Source organism: Oncorhynchus mykiss, chromosome 1 (assembly GCF_013265735.2).
Source record: "Oncorhynchus mykiss isolate Arlee chromosome 1, USDA_OmykA_1.1, whole genome shotgun sequence".
Lineage (NCBI taxonomy): Eukaryota > Metazoa > Chordata > Actinopteri > Salmoniformes > Salmonidae > Oncorhynchus > Oncorhynchus mykiss.
The window spans coordinates 87,230,439-87,251,445 of NC_048565.1; the positions used below are offsets into that span (position 1 = coordinate 87,230,439).

At 45.2% G+C, this 21,007-nt stretch overlaps 1 long non-coding RNA gene across 1 annotated transcript; it reads right to left on the reverse strand.

Moving 5' to 3' along the window:
• Nucleotides 1-2,486: 2,486 nt before the first annotated feature.
• On the reverse strand, nucleotides 2,487-11,969 carry LOC118966045. Its single transcript, XR_005053247.1, has 3 exons — nucleotides 11,797-11,969; nucleotides 8,751-8,896; nucleotides 2,487-2,681 (listed from the first exon to the last, which is right to left on the reverse strand). It is a non-coding gene; the product is annotated as an uncharacterized LOC118966045 (long non-coding RNA).
• Between the last annotated feature and the right edge of the window lie 9,038 nt (nucleotides 11,970-21,007).

Here is a 21,007-nt window from a genome sequence, read left to right on the forward strand (position 1 = left end):
AACTTGAGGTATTTATAAACACATAAAGTCTTCATAACTCATAAAGGTCATGTTAACTGACTGATATTATCTCATAGAACAAAACATATAAGATCTCCTAAGCCCGTGTTAACCTCTGACCTTATTTTTGGGGTTGACCCCAAAAACGCCATTCTTTCCCACATAGGAATGGCTGAGGTTTCATTTCCGTTTTTTAAGACTTAACTGGCGAGCTCTATGCCTCTACACTAAGGCAACTTCCTGATGAGATCCATACCAGGGAAACCTACAATGGCACTGAGTTGACCGGTTCACATTGTGCATCTCAACACTAATTTAACTAAAGTTTCATTTATCAGCAGAGCCAAGTGCTGATGGGTAGCGTACGGTATCTCTGTTCTTACTAATTAGAAGGTTTCATTTGGTTCTACGACGTGAACGCCAGTACCTCTTCAGTCTACACTGAATAAAGAGGGCAACTTCAGGACACAGTCAGCGCATCTAATGGACAACAGCCCAAATTGACCTGACAAACGACCTCATCATTTTCCCCAGGGGGTAGCAGATCAAGAAATTGCAAAGGAGACGGCTCATTACGCCAGACTAGTGTCAATGTCTTGATTATGACTGACACTGATTGGAGCAAGAGAAATCCACACACAGCAACACAGGCAGCTTTAAACAGTCCTGCAGCTCAGAGTCAGTAGCAAATGGCACCCTATTCCCTACATAGTGCACTATTTTTGACCAGAGCCCATACACTACATAGGGAAAAGGGAATAGGGAATAGGGTGCCATTTCAGATGCAGCCCCAGAGCCTTCTGAATGATCTAAAGCAACAGACCAGGACTGATGAGGGATAATTAGAAGCTAAGGGCCATGGGCATTACAGCCTGGTTTCAGGTGCCTTCCGATGCAGGATAATGATGAAGTGGGCACATTTTGGGTATTTTATGGTTGTGAAATGGTTTTATGGCTTCACAAGACGTCATAGAATCCGATTTTAACCGACGGCTCTCTCATTAACATCATACTCTCATTTGCACAATGTTTTATTAGAATTTGACATTTTCTGCAAACAAATGGAAATGTATAAGCAATGTAGTAGTCAGATAGAATAAATGCTCAATCATCTATATCATGACAGCGTTAGACCAAGCAGATTCTATTGAATGTCCTTTACTTTAAATGAGACTAGAGTGTAATCCATTGGCTAGATTCAGAAAACAGATGTCTGAACATTTAGGAAGTGTGATGCATAGATATACTTTAATACCCATGATCAACAATGTTCATGTCCATGGACAAGCCCTAATCACCACCCATAGGAAACCTGTAATCATGTTATGATTTTTGGTTTGGAGATTTAAATATCTATATTTTTTGCTACATGATTCTATTTAATTTGTTTTCTTGCTACTGTTTCAATAACGTTTTGCTGTCACATTCAATATCAGCTGGACACTTTGAATAATGTGCCAAGCAGCCCATTCTATCGACATGTTTAGAATATTATTTACATTTGATAGTAAATAGTTAAACCCCACATTGACAAGTTGGCGTGGACGATATGATAAAATATAAACAGATACGATATTTTGTGAATGTTTTACCTTTTATCATCATATCTAGAACTTAGAACACTATAATACATTAAATACACAAATATTGACATAAAATTATCAATACATAGTTATCTACTATCTCAAATGTAAATATTCTTCTAAACAAGTCGATAGAATGGGCTGCTTGGCACATCATTCAAAGTGTACAGCTGATATTGAATGTGACAGCAAAACGTTATTGAAACAGTAGCAAGAAAACAAAGTATATAAATCATGTAGCAAAAAAATATAGACATGAAAAGTGAGAAACTGATAGCTTCTAAATATGTCATAAATAAATAAATAGATGAGTGTTAAAGGGATAGTGCCTGATTTTGACAATGAAGGAAGTTTGAGGTTGTTTTACGAGCCATTGCTAACTAGTGTTAGCGCAGTGACTGGAAATGGCTCGCAAAACTACCTCCAACTTCCTTTAAACTGCACGCAGACAAAAATCATGGAATCCACGAGTTCACTTAACCCCGAGTAAAAAAAGGCTTCATTGCCAAAATCTCGCACTATTCCTTTAACGGCTACCAGTGGCCTGTTGTTTTATTACCCGACATTGGCATACCATAGTGGTGTTCATCGGCTGTTCGTGCTATGAAAACAAAATAACTCCTGAATGTGCACTAACCTGAAGCGAGGTACAAGGTGCCCCTATACTAGACATACTAAATCATTACACAAAACATGCCACTTGTTTTGAACATGGAGAGGACGAGGCCAAAATGGCCAAAAGTAGTGCACTATATAGGTACTAGGGAGCCATTTGGAACGTAGAGAGGTCTATACACTAATGGTTACTGTAGTCTATTGTAAAACATTCCTAATAGCCCCAGGGTGTGTTTTCTCTGATGTGTAGAGGGCAGAACACTACCCTGTCCAAGCAGCCCACTAATAAACTATGGCTCATCATATCAAACCTTTTTTTTTGTTGCCTTTCCCACATTTCATTAGGCCTCACCTATTGGCTGACTTACATTATATCCACCAATTACGCTGAGGCACAGTCCCTGGTGCAGACAGTTGACACTGAGCAGACTGCAGTAGTCTATTATCTCTTCACAGCTCTTCCCGGAAAACCCTGGCAGGCACCTGCAGAGGAGAGGAGGAGAGCAACTGGTTGTCAGAGGTATCAATAACACCTGGCATGATATGTAGACCAGACTACTGATAATAATAATGACAGAGGAGGAGATGCAGACAAGACGATCATGGTGTGGTAGAGCTGAAAAACAAAGTCACACACATCTCTCCTCGGTGTGGATTTATTTGACCAACGTTTCTGCCAAAGAGCCTTTATCAGGGTAGGATATAACATGTGTAAGATATAACATCCTTCATCAGGGTAGGATATAACATAACATGTGTAAGATATAACATTCTACATTCTAATCAGGATAGGATATAACATAACGTGTAAGATATAACATTCTTATCAAGGTAGGATATATCGTAACGTGTGTAAGATATAACATTCTTATCAGGGTAGGATATAGCATAACATGTGTAAGATATAACATTCTTATCAGGGTAGGATATAACATAACATGTGTAAGCATAAGATGATGCAGCCACCACCATTCTTGAAAATATGAAGAGTGATACTCAGGGAGGTGTTGTGTTGGATTTGGCCCAAACATTACGCTTTGTATTTAGAACAAAAGGTGAATTTCTTTGCCACATTTTTTACAGAATTACTTCAGTGCCTTGTTGCAAACAGGATGCATGTTCAATATTTGTATTCTGTACAGGCTTCCTTTTTTTCACTCTGTCAATTAGGTTAATATTGTGGAGTAACTACAATGCTGTTGATCCATCCTCACTTCTCTCATATCAGAACCATTAAACTCTGTAACTGTTTTAAAATCACCGTTGGCCTCATGTTGAAATCACCATGAGCGGTTTCCTTCCTCTCCGGCAACTGAGTTAGGAAGGACGCCTGTGTCTTTGTACTGACTGGGTGTATTGATACACCATCCAAAGTGTTATTAATAAATTCACCATGTTCAAAGGGAAATTCAATGTCTGCTTTTTTTGCAAACAAAGTGAGTTCATGCAACTTATTATGTGACTACTAAGCACATTTTTACTCCTGAACATAGTTAGGCTTGCCTTAACAAAATGGTTCGATTCTTATTTCAGCTTTTCATTTTTAATTAACTTGTAAACATTTCTAAAACATAATACCACTTTGACATTTAGGAGGGTATTGTGACATTTAGGAGGGTATTGTGACATTTAGGAGGGTATTGTGACATTTAGGAGGGTATTGTGACATGTAGGAGTGTATTGTGACATTTAGGAGGGTATTGTGACATTTAGGAGGGTATTGTGACATTTAGGAGGGTATTGTGACATGTAGGAGTGTATTGTGACATTTAGGAGGGTATTGTGACATTTAGGAGGGTATTGTGACATGTAGGAGTGTATTGTGACATTTAGGAGGGTATTGTGACATTTAGGAGGGTATTGTAACATTTAGGAGGGTATTGTGACATGTAGGAGTGTATTGTGACATGTAGGAGGGTATTGTGACATTTAGGAGGGTATTGTGACATTTAGGAGGGTATTGTGACATTTAGGAGGGTATTGTGACATTTAGGAGGGTATTGTGACATGTAGGAGTGTATTGTGACATGTAGGAGGGTATTGTGACATGTAGGAGGGTATTGTGACATTTAGGAGGGTATTGTGACATTTAGGAGGGTATTGTGACATTTAGGAGGGTATTGTGACATGTAGGAGTGTATTGTGACATGTAGGAGGGTATTGTGACATTTAGGAGGGTATTGTGACATTTAGGAGGGTATTGTGACATTTAGGAGGGTATTGTGACATTTAGGAGGGTATTGTGACATTTAGGAGGGTATTGTGACATTTAGGAGGGTATTGTGACATGTAGGAGGGTATTGTGACATGTAGGAGGGTATTGTGACATTTAGGAGGGTATTGTGACATTTAGGAGGGTATTGTGACATTTAGGAGGGTATTGTGACATTTAGGAGGGTATTGTGTGTAGGCCAGTGACAAAACAAGATCTAAATGTAATAGATAGTAAATTAAGGCTGTAACATAATACAATGTGGAAAAGGGTGTGAATACATTCTGAAGACACTATGTCTAACTATAGCATCCACACAACAGTGAAAAGCACTGCAGTCTGACAAACATGTATCATGGTTCATCAAACATTTACATAACCATGGCATTCTTAACAATTGACAAATGTATTTTGGTAATGGACTGGAATCACTATAAATAAACCCCACTATTGTGACTACAGCATCTACATTTTAGGAAAGTGAAAATCAGGGCCTATTGCATTAAAGTTTCAAGTGTCATGAACACAATGAAAATCTAACTCACCAAAACTCTAACAATAAAACACAACTAGCCTGAACTATCCTCTACCAACAGACAGACATGTCTCCTTCTCTACACTATCCTCTACCCAACAGGCAGACATATCTCCTTCTCTACACTATCCTCTACCCAACAGACAGACATATCTCCTTCTCTACACTATCCTCTACCCAACAGACAGACATATCTCCTTCTCTACACTATCCTCTACTCAACAGGCAGACACGTCCCATTCTCTGCTTGGAACCCATCTTCCATCCTGAGCTATGGGACTGAAATAATGTCATGGGGTCAGGCTGCACCATGTTCCCATTGTTATTACCAGTTGGTCCCATGTGACACACACACACACACACACACACACACACACACACACACACACACACACACACACACACACACACACACACACACACACACACACACACACACACACACACACACACACACACACACACACACACACACACACACACACACACACACACACACACACACACACACACACACACACACACACACACACACTTGGTCCCATGTGACACACACACACAAACACACACACACAGCAGTTGGTCCCATGTGACACACACAAAGACAGACACACACACACACAGAGAGCTGTGGGTCCCGTGAGACCGTTACCCATTTATCTGGGCACTGCCCTCCCTTGCTCTCCCACTAGAGAACCACTCACCCATGACACTGTGTCATTGGCTCATTTAACTCCCATACGTCATCAGGTCACTCTCATTCAATACTAATATACCTTTCTCCAAAAAAGAGGTTGCTCAAAAATGTTGAAATAAAATGTTGAAATGTGTTCGATTGACCTTTTCCACCTCTATGTCCACCTCTAAGTCCACCTCTATGTCCACCTCTAAGTGCACCTCTATGTGCACCTCTATGTGCACCTCTATGTCCACCTCTATGTCCACCTCTATGTCCACCTCTATGTCCACCTCTATGTCCACCTCTATGTGCACCTCTATGTGCACCTCTATGTCCACCTCTATGTCCACCTCTATGTGCACCTCTATGTGCACCTCTATGTCCACCTCTATGTCCACCTGACTCAGAGAAGAGAAGACATTTGAATGTGTTGACTGGCCTGAACTTTACCCTTCATATCCTCTGAGTACTATTGCCTGAGACAGCCGAAACAATAGCTCTAGAACAGGGCCTGAATCACCCATCCTAAATGGTAAGTACCTATTAAATATTATACGTTGCCATCACTCTTTGTCATGATCACCAGAGAACAGTTTAAAAGGGAGAAAATGTATACATTCTTTAAAGAAATGTTAATAACCAACTAATATCATTACACAGATCTGAGGTAGTGATGGGGGGGAATCGATACAGTTAAATATGGTGATCTTATTTTTGGACAATATTATATCGATATATGACTCCAAGTAAACCGCTAGCAGGCTGTACCTGCGCCCAAACTCCGGTATTTTTCATCCTATATCCTTGTCCTCCGTTTTATTGGTAAAGGTACAATATGCTGAAATCACTCCGCCATTTCCTGGTTGCAAAAATTCTAAAAGTCCGTCCAATTTCCGTCCAATGTGACAAAACAACCAGTCATTGTGTAGAGAATCATTGTACCATCTAAACCGCTGTGAAATATATTTTCCAGAACCAAAAATATTGTATTTTCAGCTGTTTGAAGCTAGTGTACAAAACGGAAAGTGAAAGACGCAAAAACTAAACTTTTGAACGGGAAACATAGAAATAGCACACATAGAACAGATCTACTGCTTTTTAGAATTGCTTTCAATGAGAACAACAGATCTATAAAGCATATTTTTATGTGAATTTGGTCGGGTCGTCCAAAAAGTTACATATTGCAGCTTTAAATACTGAGCCAACATGTTTTCAGCAATTTTATTTTCATGCCCAGCTGTCTAAAACACTGCATCTCAGTGCTAGAGGCGTCACTACAGACCCTGGTTCAATTCCAGGCTGTATCACGACCCGGACGTGATTGGGAGTCCCATAGGGATACGCACAATTGGCCCAGCGTCGTCCAGGTTAGGGTTAGGCCGGGGTAGGCCGTCATTGTAAATAAGAATTTGTTCTTAACTTACTTGCCTAGTTAAATAAAAGTTACATATTTTTAAAATGTTTTTTAAATATCTCTGCAGCAGAACTAAGGTGACCAATGTTCGGAACATTAAATAGCAATATCAAATTTGAATCGAAATACACATAGAATTAATTGTGAGTTGTGAGAATCGCACCTATCAGCACCTAAGTATTGTGATAATATCGTATCGTGAGGTCCCTGGCAATTCCCAGCCCTCATCTGAAGTATATAAAGGAAAATAATGAGCTATTATTAAAGATGCTTCCTGTCCTGAGCTTATTAGAAGAACATAGAAGCAACAGCATAGCAGACGCTTTTATCTAGGACCTTTATTATTTTTGACCCTTATTTAACTGGGCACCTACATTCACAGTAACACAGTACATTTACATTTTAGTCACTTAGCGGAACGATTTACAGGAGCAATTAGGGTTAAGTGCCTTGCTCAAGGGTACATCGGCAGATGTTTCACCTAGTCGACTTGGGAATTCGAACCAGCAACCTTTCGGTTATCGGCGCAACACTCTTAACCACTAGACTACCTGCCACAAACCTGGTGTTGCTAGCTAAGCCCAATGCTCTAACCCTGGTGTTGCTAGCTAAGCCCAATGCTCTAACCCTGGTGTTGCTAGCTAAGCCCAATGCTCTAACCCTGGTGTTGCTAGCTAAGCCCCTTACTCTAACCCTGGTGTTGCTAGCTAAGCCCCATGCTCTAAGCCTGGTGTTGCTAGCTAAGCCCCATGCTCTAACCCTGGTGTTGCTAGCTAAGACCCATGCTCTAATGCTGGTGTTGCTAGCTAAGCCCCATGCTCTAACTCTGGTGTTGCTATCTAAGCCCCTTACTCTAACCCTGGTGTTACTATCTAAGCCCCATGCTCTAACCCTGGTGTTGCTATCTAAGCCCCTTTACTCTAACTAACACACTGGGCAATCAGGATGCGTAGGTCACTGGATCACCTCGCCCGGGTTTAGCCGGGGTAGGCCGTCATTGTAAATAAGAATGTATTCTTAACTGACTTGCCTTGTTAAAGGTTAAAGTTGTTTTTTTATCACCTTCATCCCTGCCATGTCTCAACCACATCCTGAATATACTGCCATGTGTCTCAACTACATCCTGAATATACTGCCATGTCTCAACCACATCCTGAATATACTGCCATGTGTCTCAACTACATCCTGAATATACTGCCATGTCTCAACCACATCCTGAATATACTGCCATGTCTCAACCACATCCTGAATATACTGCCATGTGTCTCAACTACATCCTGAATATACTGCCATGTGTCTCAACCACATCCTGAATATACTGTCATGTGTCTCAACCACATCCTGAATATACTGCCATGTGTCTCACCTACATCCTGAATATACTGCCATGTGTCTCACCTACATCCTGAATATACTGCCATGTGTCTCACCTACATCCTGAATATACTGCCATGTTTCACCTACATCCTGAATATACTGCCATGTGTCTCAACTACATCCTGAATATACTGCCATGTGTTTCACCTACATCCTGAATATACTGCCATGTGTCTCACCTGCATCCTGAATATACTGCCATGTGTCTCACCTACATCCTGAATATACTGCCATGTGTCTCACCTACATCCTGAATATACTGCCATGTGTCTCACCTACATCCTGAATATACTGCCATGTGTCTCACCTGCATCCTGAATATTTCCATGTCTCACCTGCAGACGTAGTCCTCTCCCTGGACTAAACAGCTGGCGTTGTTGTGGCAGGGCGAAGGGCTGCACGGGCCTCGCTGCCTCCTGCACTGTGGGCCTGTGGTGCCATCTGAACACTGCCAGACTGAGGCTGCACACTCAGGAGAGGTCTGCAGACACACACACACACACACACACACACTTCAGCATATACACAAACACATGTAAAACAAACACACACGTTTGCACGCACAAGCGCACACACACACATGACGAAAACAAATCAGGCCTGAAGTCAGCTTGAGAAAACACACTTAGATTAAAGGTAAAGACAGTGTTAGTGGAGACAGATCACTCTCCCTAGCAGAACAAGCCAGTGTTAGTGGAGACAGATCACTCTCCCTAGCAGAACAACACAGTGTTAGTAGAGACAGATCACTCTCCTTAGCAGAACAACACAGTGTTAGTGGAGACAGATCACTCTCCCTAGCAGAACAAGACAGTGTTAGTGGAGACAGATCACTCTCCCTAGCAGAACAAGACAGTGTTAGTGGAGACAGATCACTCTCCCTAGCAGAACAAGACAGTGTTAGTGGAGACAGATCACTCTCCCTAGCAGAACAAGACAGTGTTAGTGGAGACAGATCACTCTCCCTAGCAGAACAAGACAGTGTTAGTGGATACAGATCACTCTCCCCAGAGAACAAGACAGTGTTAGTGGAGACAGATCACTCTCCCCAGAGAACAAGACAGTGTTAGTAGAGACAGATCACTCTCCCTAGCAGAACAAGACAGTGTTAGTGGAGACAGATCCCTCTCCCTAGCAGAACAACACAGTGTTAGTGGAGACAGATCCCTCTCCCTAGCAGAACAACACAGTGTTAGTGGAGACAGAGCACTCTCCCCAGCAGAACAAGAAAGTGTTAGTGGAGACAGATCACTCTCCCCTGCAGAACACGACAGTGTTAGTGGAGACAGATCACTCTCCCTAGCAGAACAAGACAGTGTTAGTGGAGACAGATCACTCTCCCCAGCAGAACAAGACAGTGTTAGTGGAAACATATCACTCTCCATAGCAGAACAAGACAGTGTTAGTAGAGACAGATCACTCTCCCTAGCAGAACAAGACAGTGTTAATGAAGACAAATCACTCTCCCTAGCAGAACAAGACAGCGTTAGTGGAGACAGATCACTCTCCCCAGCAGAACAAGACAGTGTTAGTGGAGACAGATCACTCTCCCTAGCAGAACAAGACAGTGTTAGTGGAGACAGATCACTCTCCCCAGCAGAACAAGTGAGTAAAGAACTGTAACAGTACAATGTTAGGGAGTGAAACGGGATAGCTGCAGTGACACAGAGAGAAGAAGAAGTGTATTGTTTGTTTAATGTGACAAGGTGAAAGCTGTACTTTCTGATGATTACTAACTATGCTTTTTTATTTTTTTATTTTTTTTGACTCCCTTTTTCTTTTCAATTTTGATCTTGTCTCATCGCTGCATTTCCCCAATGGGCTCGGGAGGTGAAGGTCGAGTCATGGGGGGGAAACATGACCCACCAAACCGCACTTCTTAGCGCCCGCTTAACCCGTAAGCCAGCTGCACCAATGTGTCGGAGGAAATACTGTTCAACTGACGACCATCGTCCGCCTGCAGGCACCCAGCTCGCCACAAGGAGTCGCTAGAGAGTAATGAGCCCGGCCATACCTTCCCTAACCCGGACGACGCTGGGCTAATTGTGCACCACCCTGTGGGACTCCCGGTCAAGACCAGTTGTGAAACAACCTGGGATCGAACCCGGGTCTGTAGTGACGCCACTGCGATGCGGGGCTCTAACGATGCATTTTATTTGTTAAGTGTCATTTGGTTTTGTATTTTGTGCACACGTATGTAAAGAAATAGTGTCTTGTAAGCCCATTGGGCAACAATTGGTGTTCGAGACTTAAATAAATAAATCAATCCATCATAGAGAAACTAAGAATAGATGGAGACAGCTAGGCCATTAGCTCGACTAGCGTACTCCAGCTCTCATCACATCTCATCAGGAATGATCTTGACAATAATAATATATCTGACTCAACAGTCAGAGATGATAAAACCAAGATCCTTAATCAGAGAAGATACTAATATTAACAGTTGCTTCAAGTCGCCAAGGCTCTCAGGTTGAAAGATGAGTTCATTTTCATTCAGATGAAGTCCCTTATAGAGACGAGACTGAGGCAAAATCAATGTCAAACAGATCAGGTTGACATAAGAGTGCTGCTATGCTATCAACACTGGGCTCCCATTAATGTGACTGTGTTATGAAGGTTGTTATGCGTAATCCTGCATCACTCATTAAGGTGTTATAACTGGTTAAGAATGCCTTACAGAAGATTCTCGATTGGGTTGAGAAACCCATTACAAATCAGTTATTGTAAAATCTGTGGCAAATTCCATAATGAAGTCACAAGTGAAGGTCACAAAAAGATAATTAGCCCATTTTAATATATTTTTCTCTCTATGCTTCGCCTCTTGCATAATAGAGAAACTATTGGCACTCAGCAGGTGATGATTAAAACCCCTGTCCTGTATCACCGTAACATTTCATAGATAAAAGGCCTGAAATTGAAAACGGACTGTGGCCAACAGACGCCTCCATCTAGAACAAAAGAGCCCCTTTCATAACTGCAATTTCAATCTGCCTCTTAAAATATGCAATAGTTAATTCCAGTCTAATCAAAATAGCCAGCACAAATAACCAGAGCCACCACCCTCACGCTTTCCTTCCCCAAGCAATGCTAACCCCCCCCATTGAAGGCAGAAATATTCATTGTTGTTCCAACCTTCAAAAGTACACTCGATCTGCTTCAAAGACTAAGATATTAATTTTCATGTGACATTTCCTATTAAAATCAGGCTCTGAGAGGCGGAGGAGGAGGCCTCAGAAGAATGAAGAAGGAGAAATGGGATGCGTCCATAATGACATCTTATCCTCTCTATAGTGCGATACCTTGGGCCAGACTGTATGGGCTCTGGTCGGAAGCGGTGCACTATTTAGAGTGACATTTGGGACATAGAAATAGAGTTCTCACATGTTCCCCCAAGGAGCACGCCTTTTCCCGCTGACATTCGTATGAAAGGCAATTGATGTTAACGGGGGTGTCACAGCGGAGGCCCGTGAATCCCTCCAGACAAGCACAAGCATGTCCAGCGATGCTCTCGGAGCTCTCCTCACACTCTCCGCCATTCCTACATGGGTTGGGATCACAAGATGTCCCACAAGGTGGACCTATGGATGAGAATGAACAGTTGGTTATTGGATAAGATTCCCAGAGGCGTTGAACTTCAATGAATATTTGACACGTGACAGCTCTTAAGGCTGGATGTCAGAGATAGAGCAGAAGTGTCGGTCCAACAACCCATGATAACTCAGGACACCTGAAAACAATCGGAGAGGTCTCCACAGCTGAACTCGACAGTCTTTGTTACAGCCATACAAACTTCACGGACACTGTTAGTTCAAGTCAGTCCGATTGAGAGCATGGCTCCAAATAGAGCAAATGATTGTGATAATTTGTTGAGGAAAAACTTGAACAACTCAACAACTCTGATTTCAACATTTCATCCCACAGCAACATACAGTTCAAACCATATAAATATAATTAATTATATTTCTATGGTTTAAACCACAGAGGCGAGAAATACAGCAAAACCACCAGGATGAGGATGTGAACAGTACCTCAGTACCTGGTCAGGGATGTGAACAGTACCTCAGTACCTGGTCAGGGATGTGAACAGTACCTCAGTACCTGGTCAGGGATGTGAACAGTATCTGGTTAGGGATGTGAACAGTACCTCAGTACCTGGTCAGGGATGTGAACAGTACCTCAGTACCTGGTCAGGGATGTGAACAGTATCTGGTCAGGGATGTGAACAGTACCTCAGTACTTGGTCAGGGATGTGTACAGTACCTCAGGACCTGGTCAGGGATGTGTACAGTACCTCAGTACCTGGTCAGGGATGGGTACAGTACCTCAGTACCTGGTCATGGATGTGAACAGTTCCTCAGTACCTGGTCAGGGATGGGAACAGTACCTCAGTACCTGGTCAGGGATGGGAACAGTACCTCAGGACCTGGTTGGGGATGTGAACAGTACCTGGTCAGGGATGTGAACAGTACCTGGTCAAGGATGTGAACAGTACCTCAGGACCTGGTCAGGGATGTGTACAGTACCTCAGTACCTGGTCAGGGATGGGTACAGTACCTCAGTACCTGGTCAGGGATGTGAACAGTACCTCAGTACCTGGTCATGGATGTGAACAGTTCCTCAGTACCCTGTCAGGGATGGGAACAGTACCTCAGTACCTGGTCAGAGATGGGAACAGTACCTAAGTACCTGGTCAGGGATGTGAACAGTACCTCAGTACCTGGTAAGGGATGTGAACAGTTCCTCAGTACCTGGTCAGAGATGTGAACAGTACCTCAGTACCTGGTCAGGGAGGTGAACAGTACCTGGTCAGGGATGGGAACAGTACCTCAGTACCTGGTCATGGATGTGAACAGTTCCTCAGTACCTGGTCAGGGATGGGAACAGTACCTCAGTACCTGGTCAGAGATGGGAACAGTACCTAAGTACCTGGTCAGGGATGTGAACAGTACCTCAGTACCTGGTCAGGGATGTGAACAGTACCCCAGTGCCTGGTCAGGGATGGGAACAGTACCTCAGTACCTGGTCAGGGATGTGAACAGTACCTCAGTACCTGGTCAGGGATGTGAACAGTACCTCAGTACTTGGTCAGGGATGTGAACAGTACCTCAGTACCTGGTCAGGGATGGGAACAGTAACTCAGTACCTGGTCAGGGATGGGAACAGTACCTCAGGACCTGGTTGGGGATGTGAACAGTACCTGGTCAGGGATGTGAACAGTACCTGGTCAAGGATGTGAACAGTACCTCAGGACCTGGTCAGGGATGTGTACAGTACCTCAGTACCTGGTCAGGGATGGGTACAGTACCTCAGTACCTGGTCAGGGATGTGAACAGTACCTCAGTACCTGGTCATGGATGTGAACAGTTCCTCAGTACCTGGTCAGGGATGGGAACAGTACCTCAGTACCTGGTCAGAGATGGGAACAGTACCTAAGTACCTGGTCAGGGATGTGAACAGTACCTCAGTACCTGGTAAGGGATGTGAACAGTTCCTCAGTACCTGGTCAGAGATGTGAACAGTACCTCAGTACCTGGTCAGGGATGTGAACAGTACCTGGTCAGGGATGGGAACAGTACCTCAGGACCTGGTCAGGGATGTGAACAGTACCTCAGTACCTGGTCAGGGATGTGAACAGTACCTCAGTACCTGGTCAGGGATGTGAACAGTACCTCAAGACCTGGTCAGGGATGTGAAGGGATGGGAACTGTACCTCAGTACTGGGTCAGAGATGTGAACAGTACCTGGTCAGCGATGGGAACAGTACCTCAGTACCTGGTCAGGGATGTGAACAAAACCTCAGTACCTGGTCAGGGATGTGTACAAAACCTCAGTACCTGGTCAGTACTGAACAGTACCTCAGTACCTGGTCAGGGATGTGAACAGTACCTCAGTACCTGGTCAGGGATGTGAACAGTACCTCAGTACCTGGTCAGGGATGTGAACAGTACCTCACTACCTGGTCAGGGATGTGAACAGTACCTCAGTACCTGGTCAGGGATGTGAACAGTACCTGGTCAGGGATGTGAACAGTACCTCAGTACCTGGTCAGGGATGTGAACAGTACCTGGTCAGGGATGTGAACAGTACCTCAGTACCTGGTCAGGGATGTGAACAGTACCTCAGTACCTGGTCATAGAGTTCTGTTCAAGTTAATAACATTATCCCTTACTAGTACTACATGTGAATCACACACTCATTAAAGAAAGAGTGCCTTCCTTTACTCAGTGTTTTATTGGGTTTGATGATGGTGTTTTCAAACACATGAGCAATCCTGAAGTATCTCATGTATATATTTGTCTTCATGTGAATTCAAGGCTCCAGGGCTCTCTCTCTCTCTCCCCATGACTCAGGGATGTGTACAGTACCTCAGTACCTGGTCAGGGATGTGAACAGTTCCTCAGTACCTGGTCAGGGATGGGAACAGTACCTCAGTACCTGGTCAGAGATGGGAACAGTACCTAAGTACCTGGTCAGGGATGTGAACAGTACCTCAGTACCTGGTCAGGGATGTGAACAGTACCCCAGTGCCTGGTCAGGGATGGGAACAGTACCTCAGTACCTGGTCAGGGATGTGAACAGTACCTCAGTACCTGGTCAGGGATGTGAACAGTACCTCAGTACTTGGTCAGGGATGTGAACAGTACCTCAGTACCTGGTCAGGGATGGGAACAGTAACTCAGTACCTGGTCAGGGATGGGAACAGTACCTCAGGACCTGGTTGGGGATGTGAACAGTACCTGGTCAGGGATGTGAACAGTACCTGGTCAAGGATGTGAACAGTACCTCAGGACCTGGTCAGGGATGTGTACAGTACCTCAGTACCTGGTCAGGGATGGGTACAGTACCTCAGTACCTGGTCAGGGATGTGAACAGTACCTCAGTACCTGGTCATGGATGTGAACAGTTCCTCAGTACCTGGTCAGGGATGGGAACAGTACCTCAGTACCTGGTCAGAGATGGGAACAGTACCTAAGTACCTGGTCAGGGATGTGAACAGTACCTCAGTACCTGGTAAGGGATGTGAACAGTTCCTCAGTACCTGGTCAGAGATGTGAACAGTACCTCAGTACCTGGTCAGGGATGTGAACAGTACCTGGTCAGGGATGGGAACAGTACCTCAGGACCTGGTCAGGGATGTGAACAGTACCTCAGTACCTGGTCAGGGATGTGAACAGTACCTCAGTACCTGGTCAGGGATGTGAACAGTACCTCAAGACCTGGTCAGGGATGTGAAGGGATGGGAACTGTACCTCAGTACTGGGTCAGAGATGTGAACAGTACCTGGTCAGCGATGGGAACAGTACCTCAGTACCTGGTCAGGGATGTGAACAAAACCTCAGTACCTGGTCAGGGATGTGTACAAAACCTCAGTACCTGGTCAGTACTGAACAGTACCTCAGTACCTGGTCAGGGATGTGAACAGTACCTCAGTACCTGGTCAGGGATGTGAACAGTACCTCAGTACCTGGTCAGGGATGTGAACAGTACCTCACTACCTGGTCAGGGATGTGAACAGTACCTCAGTACCTGGTCAGGGATGTGAACAGTACCTGGTCAGGGATGTGAACAGTACCTCAGTACCTGGTCAGGGATGTGAACAGTACCTGGTCAGGGATGTGAACAGTACCTCAGTACCTGGTCAGGGATGTGAACAGTACCTGGTCAGGGATGTGAACAGTACCTCAGTACCTGGTCATAGAGTTCTGTTCAAGTTAATAACATTATCCCTTACTAGTACTACATGTGAATCACACACTCATTAAAGAAAGAGTGCCTTCCTTTACTCAGTGTTTTATTGGGTTTGATGATGGTGTTTTCAAACACATGAGCAATCCTGAAGTATCTCATGTATATATTTGTCTTCATGTGAATTCAAGGCTCCAGGGCTCTCTCTCTCTCTCCCCATGACTCAGGGATGTGTACAGTACCTCAGTACCTGGTCAGGGATGTGAACAGTTCCTCAGTACCTGGTCAGGGATGGGAACAGTACCTCAGTACCTGGTCAGAGATGGGAACAGTACCTAAGTACCTGGTCAGGGATGTGAACAGTACCTCAGTACCTGGTCAGGGATGTGAACAGTACCCCAGTGCCTGGTCAGGGATGGGAACAGTACCTCAGTACCTGGTCAGGGATGTGAACAGTACCTCAGTACCTGGTCAGGGATGTGAACAGTACCTCAGTACTTGGTCAGGGATGTGAACAGTACCTCAGTACCTGGTCAGGGATGGGAACAGTAACTCAGTACCTGGTCAGGGATGGGAACAGTACCTCAGGACCTGGTTGGGGATGTGAACAGTACCTGGTCAGGGATGTGAACAGTACCTGGTCAAGGATGTGAACAGTACCTCAGGACCTGGTCAGGGATGTGTACAGTACCTCAGTACCTGGTCAGGGATGGGTACAGTACCTCAGTACCTGGTCAGGGATGTGAACAGTACCTCAGTACCTGGTCATGGATGTGAACAGTTCCTCAGTACCTGGTCAGGGATGGGAACAGTACCGCAGTACCTGCTCAGAGATGGGAACAGTACCTAAGTACCTGGTCAGGGATGTGAACAGTACCTCAGTACCTGGTAAGGGATGTGAACAGTTCCTCAGTACCTGGTCAGAGATGTGAACAGTACCTCAGTACCTGGTCAGGGATGTGAACAGTACCTGGTCAGGGATGGGAACAGTACCTCAGGACCTGGTCAGGGATGTGAACAGTACCTCAGTACCTGGTCAGGGATGTGAACAGTACCTCAGTACCTGGTCAGGGATGTGAACAGTACCTCAAGACCTGGTCAGGGATGTGAAGGGATGGGAACTGTACCTCAGTACTGGGTCAGAGATGTGAACAGTACCTGGTCAGCGATGGGAACAGTACCTCAGTACCTGGTCAGGGATGTGAACAAAACCTCAGTACCTGGTCAGGGATGTGTACAAAACCTCAGTACCTGGTCAGTACTGAACAGTACCTCAGTACCTGGTCAGGGATGTGAACAGTACCTCAGTACCTGGTCAGGGATGTGAACAGTACCTCAGTACCTGGTCAGGGATGTGAACAGTACCTCACTACCTGGTCAGGGATGTGAACAGTACCTCAGTACCTGGTCAGGGATGTGAACAGTACCTGGTCAGGGATGTGAACAGTACCTCAGTACCTGGTCAGGGATGTGAACAGTACCTGGTCAGGGATGTGAACAGTACCTCAGTACCTGGTCAGGGATGTGAACAGTACCTGGTCAGGGATGTGAACAGTACCTCAGTACCTGGTCATAGAGTTCTGTTCAAGTTAATAACATTATCCCTTACTAGTACTACATGTGAATCACACACTCATTAAAGAAAGAGTGCCTTCCTTTACTCAGTGTTTTATTGGGTTTGATGATGGTGTTTTCAAACACATGAGCAATCCTGAAGTATCTCATGTATATATTTGTCTTCATGTGAATTCAAGGCTCCAGGGTTCTCTCTCTCTCTCCCCATGACTCTAATTAATAATCAACTGCTTTTCCTGGACTCACTCACTTGTTCCTTGAGCAAGGTCTCCCTACACTACACTGTGGTATCGTCCCAAATGGCACCCTATTCCCTACATAGTGCACTACTTTTGATCAGGGCCCTATGTGACACTATATAGGGAATAGGGTGCTATTTGGGATGCAAGCCTCCCTATACTGTATCATCTCTCCTATGCGCTTATTCCGTCTATTTTGGAACGCACAAGTGAATCTGAACTCCACACCAATTCCCACAACCCAAGAGAAGAACCAGGAAGTTGGCTTTTCATCTCAGTATAAAAGACAAAAGAGAATGAATTTTCAAGCATGCAACCAAACCACTAAACCCCACGCAACAGCTCCTATGTTTACTCATAAGAAAACTAGGCTATATTCGTTGTGTCAAATTGGCCCTCCTAATGATGCAACTTTCTCTGGCACAAAAAGTCAGAGAAAGAGGAGCTGGAAACACAAACTGTGTGGTTGGTATTCTCCTTTTCTCTTTAATATTCTTCTTTTTTCCCTCCTTTTCAATGCATTTCTTGTTATTGTGTTCTGTTCTAATGAGCAAATAGACCTTTTAAAGTAAATCACAGTCTTCTCCAAGTACCTGTACCATTGATGTCCTATTGTATGATCGACATAACCACATGAATAAGACATAGAAATGAAAAGATATATCCCCTCGGGGCATAAAATGATTAAACTGCTTATTGGCATTAGGATTCTGTCAAACACTGTTGGCCATTGTACAGCTCTTGATATCTCTGTTGATGTTTCCTGTCCTGAGACTGAAGACACAACAGGTATCATGCTGTTTCTGTTCTTTTGCTTGGTCTACATATCATCATCCCCATTCTACCAGGGGAGAATGCAGAACAAACACCCCAAGCTGCTCAATGCATTATTACAGTCGAGCAAAAGGAAATCAGTTGGCGGACTGCCACCACCATCTTTAATATCACAATGGACTTTTAACCGGGAGAGGAAGATGAAGTATGACTGGTCAAACTGTCTACAGGAAGATAGAAGAAAGTTCCAGAATCGACTGGAACATCAACAGTCTACCTAGTACGAGTGGTGTCTTCTCAACATGGTCTCATTTCAATATGCCAAAATGTGACCAACTTGTTATGTGTATTTAATGAAATGTGTAACTAATAGATAAGCACACACACACACACATTTTTAAATGTATGTATATTGTAAAGTCTGTTGTCTGTAATGTATTTTTCGTTATATGTCGGACCCAAGTAAGACTAGCTGTCGCCATTGGCGTCGGCTAATGGGGATCCTTATGAATAAAAAAATACATCAGCTGAGCTAACCTTTTACACTGAACCAAAATATAAAACACAACACGCAACAATTTAAAAGATTTTACTGAGTTACAGTAAAATCAGTCAATTGAAATAAATTCATTAGGTCCTAATCTATGGATTTCACATGACAAGGAATACGGATATGCATCTGTTGGTCACAGATACAGATAAAGTAGGGGTGTGGATCAGAAAACCAGTCAGTATCTAGTGACCACCATTTGCCTCATGCAGCGTGACACATCTCTTTCACATAGAGTTGATCAGGCTGTTGATTGTGGCCTGTGGAATGTTGTTCCACTCCTCTTCTGGCTGTGCCCCACTCCTCTTCAATGGCTGTGCACCACTCCTCTTCAATGGCTGTGCGAAGTTGCTGGATATTGGTGGGAATTGGAATACGCTGCTGTACATGTCGATCCAGAGTAGGGGTATGAACGTTTAAACATTTTAATGAAGTTGGGATCCTTAAGTAGGCTGTCAAGTGTTTATAAGAATTTGTTCTTAATTAACTTGCCTAGTTAAATAAAGGTTAAATAAAAAATGTATTAATTAAAATCACAGTTCAGTGATCACAAAACATTACTTTCTGTGTTCTAGCCGATAGGCTATAAATGCCTGGGGAAGTTGTGTAATTCAAATAAAACCAGAGAGGATGAAGCAAATTTTAGGCTTGGTGAATTTGCAAGGCATGCAAGACAAGACATGACATAGTGAGATGCAGATTACCAAAACATATGAGCAGGCTTCTGCTTTTTCCCCTCTCTCTCCCCCTCACACTGGCCTGGCTGCTCCGCCTCTCTCTCCCTCACGCTGGCCTGGCTGCTCCTCCTCTCTCTCCCTCACGCTGGCCTGGCTGCTCCGCCTCCCTCTCCCTCACGCTGGCCTGGCTGCTCCTCCTCTCTCTCCCTCACGCTGGCCTGGCTGCTCCGCCTCCCTCTCCCTCACGCTGGCCTGGCTGCTACGCCTCTCTCTCCCTCACGCTGGCCTGGCTGCTCCGCCTCTCTCTCCCTCACGCTGGCCTGGCTGCTCCTCCTCTCCCTCCCTCACACTGGCCTGGAAGCTCCTCCCTCCCTCACGCTGGCCTGGCTGCTCCGCCTCTCCCTCCCTCACGCTGGCCTGGCTGCTCCGCCTCTCCCTCCCTCACGCTGGCCTGGCTGCTCCGCCTCTCCCTCCCTCACGCTGGCCTGGCTGCTCCGCCTCTCCCTCCCTCACGCTGGCCTGGCTGCTCCGCCTCTCCCTCCCTCACGCTGGCCTGGCTGCTCCGCCTCTCTCTCCCTCACGCTGGCCTGGCTGCTCCGCCTCTCCCTCCCTTACGCTGGCCTGGCTGCTCCGCCTCTCCCTCCCTCACGCTGGCCTGGCTGCTCCGCCTCTCCCTCCCTCACGCTGGCCTGGCTGCTCCGCCTCTCCCTCCCTCACGCTGGCCTGGCTGCTCCGCCTCTCCCTCCCTCACGCTGGCCTGGCTGCTCCGCCTCTCCCTCCCTCACGCTGGCCTGGCTGCTCCGCCTCTCCCTCCCTCACGCTGGCCTGGCTGCTCCGCCTCTCTCTCCCTCACGCTGGCCTGGCTGCTCCGCCTCTCCCTCCCTTACGCTGGCCTGGCTGCTCCGCCTCTCCCTCCCTCACGCTGGCCTGGCTGCTCCGCCTCTCCCTCCCTCACGCTGGCCTGGCTGCTCCGCCTCTCCCTCCCTCACGCTGGTAGCCTGTATCGATTACGCTTTTCAGACATAATGGAACATGGCTCCTTGAAAGCGCCTCGGCTACGGCATGTTATTCTGTATGTTAGGGTAGGCTAC